Below are 15,186 nucleotides of genomic sequence, written 5' to 3'. Positions count from 1 at the left end.
TGCTAAGTAGCCACAGAGTGCTATGTTTACTATGTTTATGTGTTGCATGTCTATGCTTTTGAAATGCTCGTGAACTTAGAAGATAGGTGGGCAGATGTGGTTTGTTTCCCAGTGGGGGGAAATGAGATAAACATGAATGCAAAAGGGGCCAAACCAAGGCAGAACTCTTTACCAGGGAGAGTAGGTGGAAACTATATAAGGTTGCTGGCTGGAGTTTGGATTCTGTTTCTTTGGGATGGTTCTTAAGTACATTCCAGCCTGCAGGACAGACTAGACTAATCGAGCTCTCTGGGTCCCTCCAGTCCCAGAGACACACTACTGGAGAAGAAAGAAGCCCCAGAGGGCTGTGACTGTCAGGCACAATTACTTCCATCACGGAGCATTGTTAGCCCATGACCAGTGGCTAAATGGGGCCAGAGCAAGGGCTCTCAGGGGCATCTTTAGAAATATAAGTAAAACCTTAAGGTTGGGGAATTGTGTGCATCAAATGTGGTCTGGAGATAAGTGTGCTTAGAGCACTAATACTGCATCAAAAGTTAAGGAGCCATTAACTTTTCCATTTGCAAGAACAGGTTTGGCTGTGTCCTGAAACAGTGTCATCCCCCTGGCTAGCCCTGTGCATCCTGTATATGCAAGTTTCTGTGTGTTTCTCAGTCTTCAATTTCCAGTTATCACTGTCCTTTTATTTTCTGTCTTCTTTTTTTTTCTGATATAGTGTCAGAGTTTCAAAATAAAGCTATTGATCTTTCCTTAGCTGGCTGATTCCTTGAGTGGCAAATCTCACTGAACATAGAAGATTGACTAGATGAGGGAACAGTAATTTATAAATTTCCCTCTTGATTTTCTAGCTCCTTGGTTGCCTGGATAAATCAGTGATTAAAAATAAAGCATGTGGGAGAGACGGCAGCCACTTATCAACCATTTCCTCCTTTCTTAGCATGCACTTAGCCTGTATTTCCCAGATACTTTGAATTGAGTATGTGACTCTGTCGTTGAGTGCTAGCCAGTGAAACGCCACAAGGAGTGACACACACAATGCTGCTGCCATGTGACCCGTGTCCTGCAGGATACCGCCACCTGGGAGACTGTTGGGTTCCTCAGTGCTGTCTCAGTCCCACTGAAACTAAATGTCTAGAACAAGGGTCCGGAAGTCTGCACACTTGCTCTCCATATTCTTCTGAGGCATGTCCCGGCTTGCAAAGCAGAAGGCCCCCTTCAAGGCTTCCCATGTGATGTGTGGTTCTTCAGCTCTCTTCCTTTTCCTGTCTCAACACGGATGGCTGGCTAAGTTGCCACTCACAAGAGAGTTGCTTCTCAGTCAAGAATACCATTGTGTGTGGTACAGGAATGAGAAAGAGATATCTCTGTCTATTTCGAAGTCACTGACGTCCTGGGATTTATATGCAGAACTTGACTTTACCCTAACCATTGCAGTATTAACTGAGAAATGACTCATCCAAGGGACTGGGATGGACTGCTTTCACTGCAGGAAGCCTCTCAATGTTTGCTGGTTTTTAAAGCCAATTTCTTAGCATTTCCTGACCATTTTATCTCATTTTTTCTCTCTACACATTATTTTATTTTCTTCCATTAGTTTTGTGAAGTTTGAAACACTTGTTAACATAGGCATGGAATTGTGTGGCAGGTTGGATGCTGTGGAACCCTATGAGTTGGCCAGTGTCTAATTCAATTCTGTTATTTTCTAGATTCTCAAAAATACATAATCTCCTTTGGTTCTGGATTTCCATTTCTAAAATTTTATGGATGAATGAGACAAATATGATCCCAGATTCTATATACCTTTATATCTGTGGGAGCAAGTACAAAAATTTAAATGAATGATTCATTAATTACCAATCATTATTGTTTTTTGATTCAATATTTGACTGTAAATAATTTTAATACATTATATTCTGCTAATGGTTTCCACTCCCCCAACTCCTTCCTTATCCTTCCCATCCATCCAAATTTATGCCTTTTTTCCTATCTCAGAATATAAACAGGCATCTAGAATTATAACAATATAATAAAATAAGAAAATGAAAAACAAACCAGAATAGTACAAAATAAACAAATAAGAAAACCCCAAAGAAAAAGAGGAAGAAGCACACCTCGTTGCAGAGACATACTTTCATCACCCAGAAATCTCATAAAGCCACACAGCGGTTCCCGGCACCACACTCACAGAGCAGCGTCTAATTCCGCCGTTCTCCCAGGAAAGCCTCCTCCTGCAGCAGATGGGACAGGAACAGAGACCTGGTACAATTTTCAGAGAGTGACAGACCATTTTTTTTGCCCTTTAGTGTGGCTTTGTTTATTCACTTATTTATTCTAAACATGAGAAAATAAAATAAAAAGAATCATCACATCAAGGCTAGATAAGACAATTCAACAGAAGGAAAAAAGCTCCGAGAGCAGGCACAAGAATCAAAGACCTACCCATTTAAAGTACTAAACCGAAAACTAAAATATGTATGCAGAGGACCTGCTACAGACCTGTGTAGGTCTTGTGTTGCTGCTTCAGTCTCTGTGAGCTCATATGAGCCTTGCTCAGTTGATCCAGAGGGCCTTGTTCTCCTGGTGTCCTCCATCCTGTCTATTGCCAGTTATTATTGTTGCCGAAAATTTGAGAGTTATTATTCAATAGTGTATGTATGTGTGTGAGAGTATATGTATATATTGTGTACATGTGCAAATGTGTCTGTGTATATGCATGTGTGTACATGTATATATGTGTGTGCATATGTATATGTGTACATATTTGTGTATGCATATTGGTGTATAGATGTAGATGCACATGCATGTATGTGTGTGAATATGAGTTTGTGGTACGCATGTTCCCCGTCTCTATGTGTATATGTGTATGTATGTGAACATGTATCTGTGTATATTTGTATGTGTATATATACATGTGCACATGTGTCTGTATGTATATACAGATTGTGAATGTATATGCTTGTATGTATATGTATACACATATGTGTCTGTATGTATATACGTGTGAATATGTGTGTGGTGTGTGTTTATTTTAGGTGAAGTGGTCATTGTCAGAAATGTGTTCTTTGAACATGTTTCTTTTCAGTTGTGCCCTGATATATAAGGAACCACCTATGATGTTGGTGTAGGATGGTCATAAGTGACTGGGTAGAGAAAGTGGAAAATGCCCTTTCTTTCATAGTTCTCTGAAGAAATTCTTCTGAGGATCAAGATGACAGTGGAGAAATTCACTGGCGTTCTGCAAGAATATTGTTTTTGTTTTTGCTGTGTTGTTCGCTGTTTTCTTTTTAAATATAGATGTGGGTAACTGAATGTTCTCTGTAAATGATTTCTGAAAAGAGGAGTTGTAAAAGAGAGAAACAGAAAGGAAGCGCCCAGAAGAACGGAAGACAGACATTGACAAGAGTCCATTTTACAGCACTATAATGAAACACCCGAGACAATTAGCATAGAAAGAGAAATGTTTCTTTTGTTGTTGTTGATTGCCAGCTTTGGAGGCTCTAAACCAGACTGGAAGAACTCATTGGTTGTTGGCCTCTGATGGGCATATCAGAGGGGATGGCAAGGAGTTATCTACCTGCGAATTTCATAACTGCTCTGTAAACTTACGTACATTTTTGTATTCGCAGACTGAGCAGCTGTCAATCAGTCCTCAGAGAAGTTTCTTTTTTGCAGCAGATAGCAATGAATACAGAAATCTACAGTTGGTCAATGTGCAGGGAATAAGAGCATAGAACTCCAACTTAAATGGGACATTTATATATTCTTTCCCTTCCCTCCCTCCATCCCTCCCTTCCTCCCTCCCTCCCTCCCTCCCTCCCTCCCTCCCTTCCTCCCTCCCTTCCTTCCTCTCTCCCTTCCTCCCTCCTTCCCTTCCTTCCTTTCTCCCTTCTTCCCTGTCTCTCTCTCTCCCTTCCTCCTTCCCCCTCTCTTTTCCTGTCCCCAGGGCTCAAGCATCTGTGCAGAAGAGGTGCCAGACAGATTGGAAGAGCCAGAAGTGGTGGATTACCATTGCAAAACAGCGTTTTCTGGGCACATGTACGCAGGGCTCCTGCGTACATGGACGCACAATGCCTATGACTTCTTGTACAATAGCGCATAAGATCAAGTCAGCAAAAAAAATCCAACATGGACTGGGGATTTGCTCATGAAGTCCCAGCTGAGGAGCTTTATCTATTCATGGTCTCTGGGGGCAGGAGATTTGGTTCTTTTCAGCAATGCAGCTCCCAATAGGCATCCACGCTCCAGTGACTAGCCCTGGGGACATGTACATCTTGGCAATAGAAAACAGATTCCGTGGCTTCAAAGGGTGCATTGGAGGGTGGGTGGGAAAAGTGGGTGTGGAGGTATGGGAGAATTAGGAAGGGAGGGAGAGAGGGGCAGATTAGATCAAAACATACTATCCTCACATATGAAATTCTCAAACAATGCATTTTAAAGCACCATGGAGCTTGGTATAGAGGTATATAACAGTAATCCTCTTGTTTGGGAAGATTGAAGTGTGAGTATATTAAGAGTACAAACTCATCCATAGGTGGAGGTACAGGGCCAATTCAAGCCTGTCTCACAACAATAGTAACAACAACAACAACAACAACAACAACAAATGAAGCCTAAATAACCCCCGAAATGGTTGTATAAAGAAATTTTTTATTTTCTCATGTTTTGACCATGGGTTCAGTAATTCCTTGATGCTGACATGAGAATTTCGAAGCAGACAGACTCCAGCAATCTTTTTATACTTTATAGCATAGCTAGCAGCTTTCTAAACCATCGTCAGCCCTTCTCTGCTGTACAACTTGGCTGCCAAGTTTTAGATCATGGAAGTTTTTCTCTGTTTTTAGTCCTGGCTTTATGCAATAAAGTATCTTTTTCTGCTGTTTTGTCCCTAGCCTTCATAGGCAGCTGCAGTACACTCGGTGTTTGAAATGATGCCTTCAACCTTTTTTTATCTAGGAGGCCTGTCTTCGTTGTGCTTGCAGAAGTCCTTTGAAGAAGGTAAGGGGATACAGACTCATCCTTTTACTTGAGACCCTTAAGATCTTAATCTATAACGTGTGCGATCTTGGTTTGTATTCTGTTGTTACACGCAAATGCCACAGACTGGGAAATATATAAAGAATAGAAGGTTTTACAGCTCGTAGTTCTGGAGGTTTTTAATTTCAAGAGCATGGTATTGGTAGAATACCTCCTGGTATCAAGATGTGGTTTAGGTCATCTCAGGATAAAGCAGAGAAAGTATGCCAGAGAACTCACTTTATACGAGAGCTACTCCAGAGATAACCAGTTAACCCTTTAAGCCATGAATGGGATTACAATGCCCCTTCTTACTTTCAACACTGCTGTATTCATTTCAGTACATGAATTACGAGAGGTTTTCAGACCACAGCAATGACAATTACAATTTTATAGTTGGTCCTATGGTTTCTCCTTATTTCCTTTTGTTACCAATTCCTCAGTGTGGGGGATAATGCTTTTGTACACTCTAGAGATTTGTCACTCGTATTAGTTTAATAAAATGCTAATTGGCCAGTAGCTAGGCAGGAAGTATAGGCGGGACAACCAGACTAAGAGAATTCTGGGAACAGGGAAGGAAGAGAGTCAGTCACAGCCAGATACGGAGGAAGCAAGATGAGAATGCTGCATTGAGAAAAGGTACCAAGTCATGTGATAAAACATAGATAAGAATTATGGGTTAATTTAAGTTTAAGAGGTATTTAATAATAAGCCTGAGTTAATAGGCCAAACAATTTATAATCAATATAAGCCTCTGTTTGTTTCTTTGGGATTGAATGACTGCAAGACTGAGCAAGACAGAAACTTCTGTCTACACCTTGGCCTCTCTATTGTCCCACCAGGGCAATTATACTGTTTTGTTTCTGAGGCAATGTATCTCATTTTTATAGAACATTGCTAATTTCAGTGTTTTACAATGCTAATTCTAAATTTTTAAAAACATAATCTCTAGCCTATCTGTATTTTTTTTTAAGACTGGACACAAATACTTTTTTTTTTCAACTTTCCATACTCTACCCAGAATGTCAGTCTTGCCAACAGGTCTCATGTCTAAGTATTACTAATGTACTGCCCAGGTGACTGCAAGCTCCCCAGCCTGCTGGTTGTACACAGTCCTTTTCACTAAGTTAGATTGTTATGACCAATAGCTTGGACACTGAGAGAGCTATGTGGCCTCCAAATGTTCCAGCAGTCTTAGAGAGCATATTATTCCTCCAGTTATTGTTTTTTCTGCTTTTGTGTCTTTCTATTTGTCTTGCATCTTGCTTTTGTTATTTTTATCATTGAATGACATCAACTCCATGTAGATGAAGGAGGAGACTTAGATAGGAAAGAAAGAATTAAATAGGTGGAGAAATTAGGATAATTTACCAACTGAGTATTGACCCAGCTCCTAGTCATATTTTTTCCTTTCCTTTACACTAATTTCTCCACCTGTTTAATTCTTTCATTCCTATCTAAGTCTGCAGCCTTCATCCACATGGAGCTGTTGTGATTCAATGAAAAGAAAGAAAGAAAGAAAGAAAGAAAGAAAGAAAGAAAGAAAGAAAGAAAGTGCTTATTTTATCTCACAATTCCAGCCCATAGCTCATCATAGCAGGGAAGTCATGGCAGCGAGGACTTGAAACCCTCAAAACACCTCCACAGTCAAGAGCAGAGAGAAAGCTTGCCTGGATATGTACTACTCAGTTCCCTTTATACTTACACAGTCCAGGGCTCTAAACCAAGGTACAATGAGGCCACTTTTAGGCTGGGTCTTCCATATCAAGGCAATCCAAACAGCCCCCCTCCCCTCAAGAAATGTCCACAGGACATGTTACCTAGACATACCTCACTGAGACCTTCTTCCCAGGTAATTCCACAGTGTATCAAATTGGCAATTAAAAATAATGGTCACAACTTTATTCAAACACATTAAGCCATACTCTTCTACCCAAATTCTATGGCCAAGTCTTTCTTCTTGGAGTAGGGATGTTTTCTCTGTATATTACATGTGGAAAGTGTATAACTTGTTTTTCATCTTATGGGAGTTTTCGGTTGAGAGATTTTGGACTTTTAAAGACTTTGGTGCCTTTTTCAAGTGGGCCTGCGTTTTATGAGGTAAATGAGCTCATTACCTTCTTGTCATTAACAGCTCGTGTGGTCATTTTCCTCCGTGAGGCTGGTGAGGTGCTTAGGGGTGACTAGAATGGGGAGATGCACAGCCAGCGCCCACACTGGCTTGTCTCCTGCCTGTCAGTGTGTGTGGATCTAATTAAAGAGAGTGTCTGGCTGGAAAATCGTCAAAGCTCCTTCTCTCTTATTCTGTCCTGGACAAGCCTCTTCTCAGAGAACTCCCTAGGTTTCACTATCCATCCTGGTTCTGATAACAAATAGGAACATTTTTTTTTTCCGAGAGAATAATTCTAGTAGATTATAGAAAACAAATCAGAAAAAAACGCCCTTCTTTCCTTTCAAGGAGAGCTGCACTATCATTTAGATGTAAACCCACTTCAAGTTTGAAAACATTCAACACAACAGGAAGACACGATTCAATCTTGGGTAAATCTTCATGGAGAAAAAAATACCCCAAACCTAAATGACAGTGACGCTCTGAAGCAAGATAAAGGAACGGAGATGACAGCGATCCCTTTCGAGGACAGGCGCACGCAGTCCTAACGGTCTTTCAGACGGAGTGAGAGAAAGGAGTGTACATGGCCGTTGGTTTCTCCACGCATTGCCACCTCCAGCCTTGATTTCCTTCACTCCGTGCTGACAAGATTGCTCAGGGGGTTCCTCTGCTATCGGAAGGGGCAGCTGTAACAGGCGACTGATGACTTGGAGGCCTCTCACAGCTGAGTGAGGACACACAGTGTCTTTTCCTTGCAGAACATGCTGCCATTTGCACGTTTGCCTCTAGCAAGCGAAGAAATAACTCATCCCCACAGCCGCTTTGTTCAGACATTTATCATAGTTCCTGACACTCCGCATTGAAGAATCTGTCTCTCGGCTTTGTCTCTCTTGCTAAATCTGCACTTTTCAGAGAAATGACTCTGTATTGTTTGTCTAACATCCCTTGAGTCTAATGTAGTACTTGGCAGGCATCAGGTGCAAAGCTAATGTTTTCTGAAGAATAAATGCATGCCTGAATGAAAGAATATGTATATAACATGTTGAACACAATTTTGGAAGTTGGACGTGCAGCAATTCTTGTACCTTCAAACAAACCAGAATCAAGCTTAAGATGGACATTGATTTCTTATATTATTTAAAATTTGTTTTAGAAATGTCTGGGTTAGGTAGGGGTTTTGTCTGAGAGCTAAAACAATAGAAAGACAGTCATTGATGTTTATATAGAAAATGCACATCAGGTAGACCTACTTCACGAGACTGAGCTTCTTTCTAGTGCAATTCATCCTTAGTGTGTGACTTGTTATGTATCAGAGTTATGGCATCAGATGTAATAGGATAAAGCCTATGACAATAATTATGGCATGAGGTTGATACGTTATGGTTGTGGTATTATGGTTATAAGAGTATTATACCTGCAATGCTATTAGGCTCATGGCACCACTTATGATATCTACAATTATAAAATTAGAAATATATCCATATTGTATGATTTCCAATAATGTCAGAATGACCCTAATGCTTGATTTCCATCGTCAAAATTATCAGATTCATTGTTGAGGCTGCCAGACTGCTGGGAATCCACCTTGTACATTGGTACCAAATCCATGATTCATCTTGTTCATTTTTTAATGCTCCCCAGTTATAGCCAGGAAAGTTTTCAATGCCCGGAGAGAGTGAATCCTGGAACCCTGTTTCCTTGAATTAATTTTGACCTTAAGCATTATATGAAATAAGGATCAGAGACATCATAAATTGTATCTCCGTAGCTTTATTAGAGTGCCAACTTGCATGCTGGTGCAGCATTTTTAGTTCATTGGCATCTTTGCCTTGTGTCAGAACAGATCCTGTGGTATAAGTGATCCCCTAGGGCCCTCAGGATTTGTCTTGAGACCAGCAGTGAAAAGACACAGCACCCTTGCTGGCTTCTTCCCTTCCCTCATCCCTCCCCAGTCTCTCCTGGAATCATTTACCACACATGGTTTATACATGGATCTTCAGTGCAGGTGTCAAGTACTATGATAAATATCTGAACAAAGGGGCCTGGGAATGAGTTATTGTTCCATTTGCTAGAAGCAAACATAAAATTAGTAGCATCTTCTCTAAGGGGTTTTCTTCAGGGGCATGTGGACTATGATATTCAAATGTCGGAAGAGGTTGTGGTATGGTGTTGTCAACTGCCCAGCCAGTTCATCTTCCTAAACCTATCAGGTCCAGCACTCTTTCCTGTCAACCTAAATTCCACAAATTTGGGGCCGTGGATGTCCAGGAGCTCTTTAAAGACAAGATCTCCATATCATGCTAGGAAATATGGAGAGTGAGAAATACACATTCCTCTCTGCATGGTGCAACCTCACTTTCTCAGGACTCTCTCCTCCTTCAGAGCTACATGTTTCAGGAGATGCTTGCCCTCTCCTAGCCTCTGACTCCAGAGGACGATCAGTTTGGTCGAAGTGAATTATCTTTGTCTCTGATTTCAGTGCCTGATTGGTTTAGAAAAATTAAGGATGATAAAGATAATGCTGATGTTAGCTTCTTCTGCTTTTGATGAATATTTCTGTTGTCTTGCATGAATTTTCCCATTCTGTGTCTTCATTACCATTTTGTTAGCGCATGTCAAGCTTATATAACACTAGTATATTAACATTCATTTCATATGGTTGTTAAACCAGACCAGCGTCTTCCCTGTTAGTGACTGTGCTTAAGATTTTCCAAACTACAGTCAGATGTGGCAATCTTTCTCCAACTTCAAAATACACTAAGATAGAGTGAAATTGACTTTGGTACACCTGCTTGGTAACTGCTGGATTTTCAGTTTTGGAAAAACAGAATTGTGAGGATGGTGAGTCACTTCTGCTGAGGACAATTAGCAGAAGAGGAAATTGGGACTTGGGGATAGAAAGCAGAGGTAGAGCAGATGGCAGAGGAAGGCTGGAGGATTTTGCAGCGAATCCTTGGGGAGACAAAGGATGAGAGCGAGCAGTAAACGCTGAGCAGTATTCAGGTGACATCTGTGAGGAGGAGGTGAGGAGGGACTGCCTATGAGAGAGGATTTGACAGGCATGTGGCCGGGAGGGAGTAGGAAGCTGTTTCTGAATCATGCAATCAAGGAGGCATTGAGCATTTGAGTGGAAACTAGGCAAAGGGAGAAACTAAGTGGAATTGACAATCACCACACTGAAATCTGAAGAAACACGCAGAAGTTTCAAACAGGAATGTTAAATGGAGATTAATACTTTAGCAGCATCCATTGTTGGGAACCTAAGATAATTAGGACTTCTCTATTATTTTATTTTGATGACTATAAAATATATTTTAATAGCTTGCATTGGTTTAATTGTGATTCAAGTTTCTCAGATTCTATTTTTTTAAAAAAATTTATTGATTTTTATTGAGCTCTACATTTTTTCTCCTTCCCTCCCTGCCTCTCCCCTCCTCCCCTTCAACCCTCCCCCAAGATTCCCATGCTACCAATTTACTCAGAAGATCTTGTCTTTTTCTACTTCCCTTGTAGATTAGATCTATGTTAATCTCTCTTAGCGTCCTCATTGTTGTCTAAATTCTCTGGGATTGTGGTTTGTAGGCTGGTTTTCTTTGCTTTCTGTTTAAAAACTACCTATGAGTGAGTACATGTGATAATTGTCTTTCTGTGTCTGTGTTACCTCACTCAAAAGATTCTCTTTTTTTAAAATGTGATCTTATTTTCTAAATCTCAAAATCTTCATCAATGGGGATTTTAGTAAACTTTAATTCTCAAGTATAATAATATTTACACAGACCTTTACTAAATTTACTCTTATGAGGCACCATAAAAGTTAGATTATAGGTTTGATCTCTTAAAGTATGAATTATACAATTATAAACTCATAAAATTAAATCAATGCAGAAGATAATATATGAAACATAGAGTAGAAATGTTAAGCAATAGACTGACAGAAGAATATTTGCAATATGTGTGAATGACAGAAGTTAATACTGTTCATGTGAAAAAAGCTTTTTTACATTGTCAAAAGAAAATACAATGTTTACAAGAGATATGAATGAACAACTCAGCAAACACCAGCACAAGAAAAATTGCCCACTGTCCCCACTAACCATGGAAATGCAAATTAAGAATGAAGTGCCATATTGGCAGCATATTGAAAATGTTTGAAAGGTTATGTTATGAACTGAAAGTCTATGTTTCTCCAAACTCCTTATGTTGAAGACTAAATCCTCCATGTGAAGGTGTCAGGAAGGCATTGAGTAGTGGTTGAGTAATGGAGAGCTGGCATGGACAGGTTAGTGTCTTATAGGAGGGTGAAGAGATCAGTACTCTCCATCCCTGTAAGAGGGAACTGAGAGAACTCATCTGTCTGCTACAGGAAGAGGACCTTCTCTAGAGCCAAACCATGTTGCTACCTTGACAGTGAACATTCATGAGACTCTAATTTTTTATTGTTTATAAACCACCTATTCCATGCTGTTTTTAATCTAGTATGCCAAGCTAGTTATGATAAATTGGTAACAACAGGTGAGTATATATGGGGAAATAGGATATTTCAATTGTTTCATGGAATTAAGGCTAGCAGCCTCGGAAAACGTGAGCCAAGTCTGGTGGGATTATGAGTTGCTGTATAGACTCTCCCTGATAATTCTGTACTAATAAAGATAAACAGTAATGTGTGCAGGGATGATTTTTAAAGTAGTTTTTCAATGGGAAGAACTTGGAGGCATCCTGAACACTCATTGATTAAAACATAGGTTAATGGATTATGGGATAGCTAAATTATGGAGCCTCAGAGAGTTATTTCTTGACATATTTTGCAAGTTGTTTCTTGATGCTCTTGATCTAGATATTTGTATGGCTTACCCCTCACTTCTTTCATTTATTAATTTATATATTATCATGTCAGAGTGATATTTCTTGATGATCTCATCTGAGGTCAACATGTGCTCCCGTCTGTATTCTGATTGTTTTTCTATATAATTATTAGAGGTTTCCAACCTTACATTGGTGATGTGTGTTTGTTGGTTGGTTGTTGGTCTTTCCTCCTTGAACAAAAGCCCCAAGAGGGCATTTGCTTTAGGAGAATTTTGTCCACCATTGTACCTTCAGCAGCTAGTGCCGGGCATATACCAAACACTGTAACAATTTCCCCCATGAACAAATCTATGTATAAAACCAGGCTAACAATATTTCCTTTGTGTTCTTTCTCTCTGTGTTGTTCTGAAAGGGCTCTAAGTTAACTGCATGCTGATTTCTGTCTTGGAGTTGGTATCCCTCAGAAAATGCCCTGAAATAGATTTTATAACACATATGGAGAATCTTTTTTTTAAAAAATATGAAAATTCAACATTATTTTTTGGAGCATCAAGTCACTAAACTGAAGGGTTCTGTAGGCACCAGCCCACTCTCTGTGTATGGTTGGCTGAGACTGCCTCCCAACCACCATTTCCTCTACCTAACATTCCTCCACCCTTCCCTTTCTTCTTCCCCTTTCCCTCACTTCTTTCCCCAGATAATTCATTCACTTCTCTCACTCTTTCCCCTCCCCTCCCTTCCCCCCTCCACAATAACTTCCCTGACCAGTCTCTCCCTTTAGTCCACACTCATTCTGTTAATCTTCTCTGGAGGAACTCAGGCAGAAGTCTTCTTCTATTATCTGCTCTCCAGCCTGTGACGGCAGTCAGTGTCCGTCATACACTATCACCAACCCACTTTCCCCAGTCCAACTCAGACTTTGCAAAATTTCCCTTTTCTTTTACAGACTTAAGGTTAGCAGTTATATGGTATGGGAGGTCCTCCTGTCTATGTGTGCTTTTATTGGTTAATGAATAAAGAAACTGCCTTGGCCTATTGATAGGGCAAAACAGAGCCAGGTGGGGAAAACTAAATGGAATGCTGGGAGGAAGAAGGCAGAGTCAGAGGAGAAGCCATGTAGTCATGCTGGAGATAGATGCTAGAAACTTTACCAGGTAAACCACAGCCATGTGACGATACACAGATTAATAGAAATGGGTTTAATTAATATGTAAGAGTTAGCCAATAAGACGCTAGAGCTAATGGGCCAAGCAGTGTTTTAATTAATATGGGATTTTTTGTGATTATTTAGGGTCTAAGTGGTCAGGAACAAACAAGCGGCCTCCTCCAACAAATTGGCATCAATATGGCTGACTAAAATCCACTTAAAACCTGAGAAAGCTTGAGAAGGAATTCTAGACACAAAAGAACAGAGTTTAGCAGTTTCTTGGTAGCCACAATTTTTTTTTCTAGATGGGCTTGTGGCAAGCAAGATGACTCATGGTGCAGTAAAAACTGTGTGGCTTCTTTAAAAAAAAGGAGGCCTCCTGGTTATCCAGCACCAATGACTCTGGCTCTTTTCTGAGGTTTGGCTATGGAGCATTTAAATGGGGTTTGTGACCAGAGTGCTACAACTTGCTTAATGGCAACACAGACTGGTTGTGTGCCTAAAAATGAGGCTGTGACATGACTCTCAGAGGCCACAAACAGCTCTACCATGTTGGACTGGGTAGATCAAGCAGGTAGTACCATATTTTCCTTAGCAATGGCACAATTTAAGCTTTTAAGAAGCAGTTAGCATTTTAAGAAGTGCTCCTGGACAGTAAAGGATTACAGATACACAATAGGACAGATTCAGGCATTAAAAAAATCTCTAAATGGGTCACAGTGTTGCATAAATGTACATAGGCTTGGGAGAGAGAAGAAAAAGAGTACAGAGAGTTATAAAAAGAAGTAAATAGATATAAAAAATAAAAAAGTATTTAAAGAGACAGAGTACAGATAGTCATAGAATAAAGGAGTAAAGATAATAAAATAAATATTAAACTTGTAGAAAAAGTAATAGGGTAAAAACAAGCCATGTAAAGATAGAATATGCAAAGAGAGTCTAGATTATGTATATTATTGTGTTTTCTTTGAATTTTTTGACTGTGAATGAGTTAAGTACAGAAAGATATTTCATTGTATGGGTTGTTAAGTTAAACCAACATATAAACTTTAAAGGTATCTTGATTTCAAAATATGGGTCTAAAGTTATGCTGCTTTGGAAAAGAGTTTCTTCATTTGTTTCCACAGAGGATGAGAACCTGTGGATTACTTCCAGACTAATATGGTTTAATGGATCAAGATCCCCTGAAAGGTTGCCCTAAATACCCCTCAAAAAATTACTTCACCCTATAAACAGCAGGAATTAGTTTGGAGAATAACTATGTCCATATTTCCAAATATTGTTTATAAATGTTCTTTTACATTTAAAGGGGGTTATACTATATAGATTTAATGTGGGAGTCCCCTCTGTGTGCTGTGATTACTATTAATAAATAAAGAAACTGCTTTGGACCTATAGCAAGGCAGAACTTAGGTAGGAAGGGAAAACTAGGCAAAATGTTGGGAGAAAAATGAGGGAAGAATTAGAGAGATGCCATGGAGCTGCCACTGGAGATAGATGTGCTGAAACTTTGCTGGTAGGCCATGACCTCGTGGTGATATACAGATCAATAGAAATGGGTTAAATTAATATGTAAGAGTTAGCCAATAAGAAGCTAGAACTAATGGGCCAAACAGTGATTTAATTAGTATAGTTTCTGTGTGATTATTTCAGGTCTAAGCTAGCTGGGTGGCTGGGAACAAACAAGTAGCCCTATATACTACAGATTGGTGCTAAACATGGGGCTCAAACCTGAAATTAAGAGTCTCATGCTCTACTGACTGAGTTAGCTGGGCAGCCGGGAACCAACAAGCAGCCTTCCATACTACAGACATTTGCATTGATACGGATCTTGGTTTATTGATAAAAACTTAAGGTCAATTTTGTTATACATATATTTCTACTCTTTATTAAGGTATTGTGTTTGTGCAATACCTTAATTGTTTTAAAAATGTAATATATATACATAATTAAGAAATACAGACAAATAGATAATCATCTATAATGGTCAAGTTTGTAGTCATGTTAGTTAGGTTTTCTAGATGTACAGACATATATTTCAGGTGGATAGGCTTTCTTCAAACCTTTTGAAGACTACAGAATATGGCATTTAAAATGTTTAAGAACTTAGGAC

Source organism: Arvicola amphibius, chromosome 1, assembly GCF_903992535.2.
Source record: "Arvicola amphibius chromosome 1, mArvAmp1.2, whole genome shotgun sequence".
NCBI lineage: Eukaryota > Metazoa > Chordata > Mammalia > Rodentia > Cricetidae > Arvicola > Arvicola amphibius.
The sequence above is the reverse complement of the archived record's forward strand: the minus strand, read 5'-3'. Positions refer to the sequence as shown.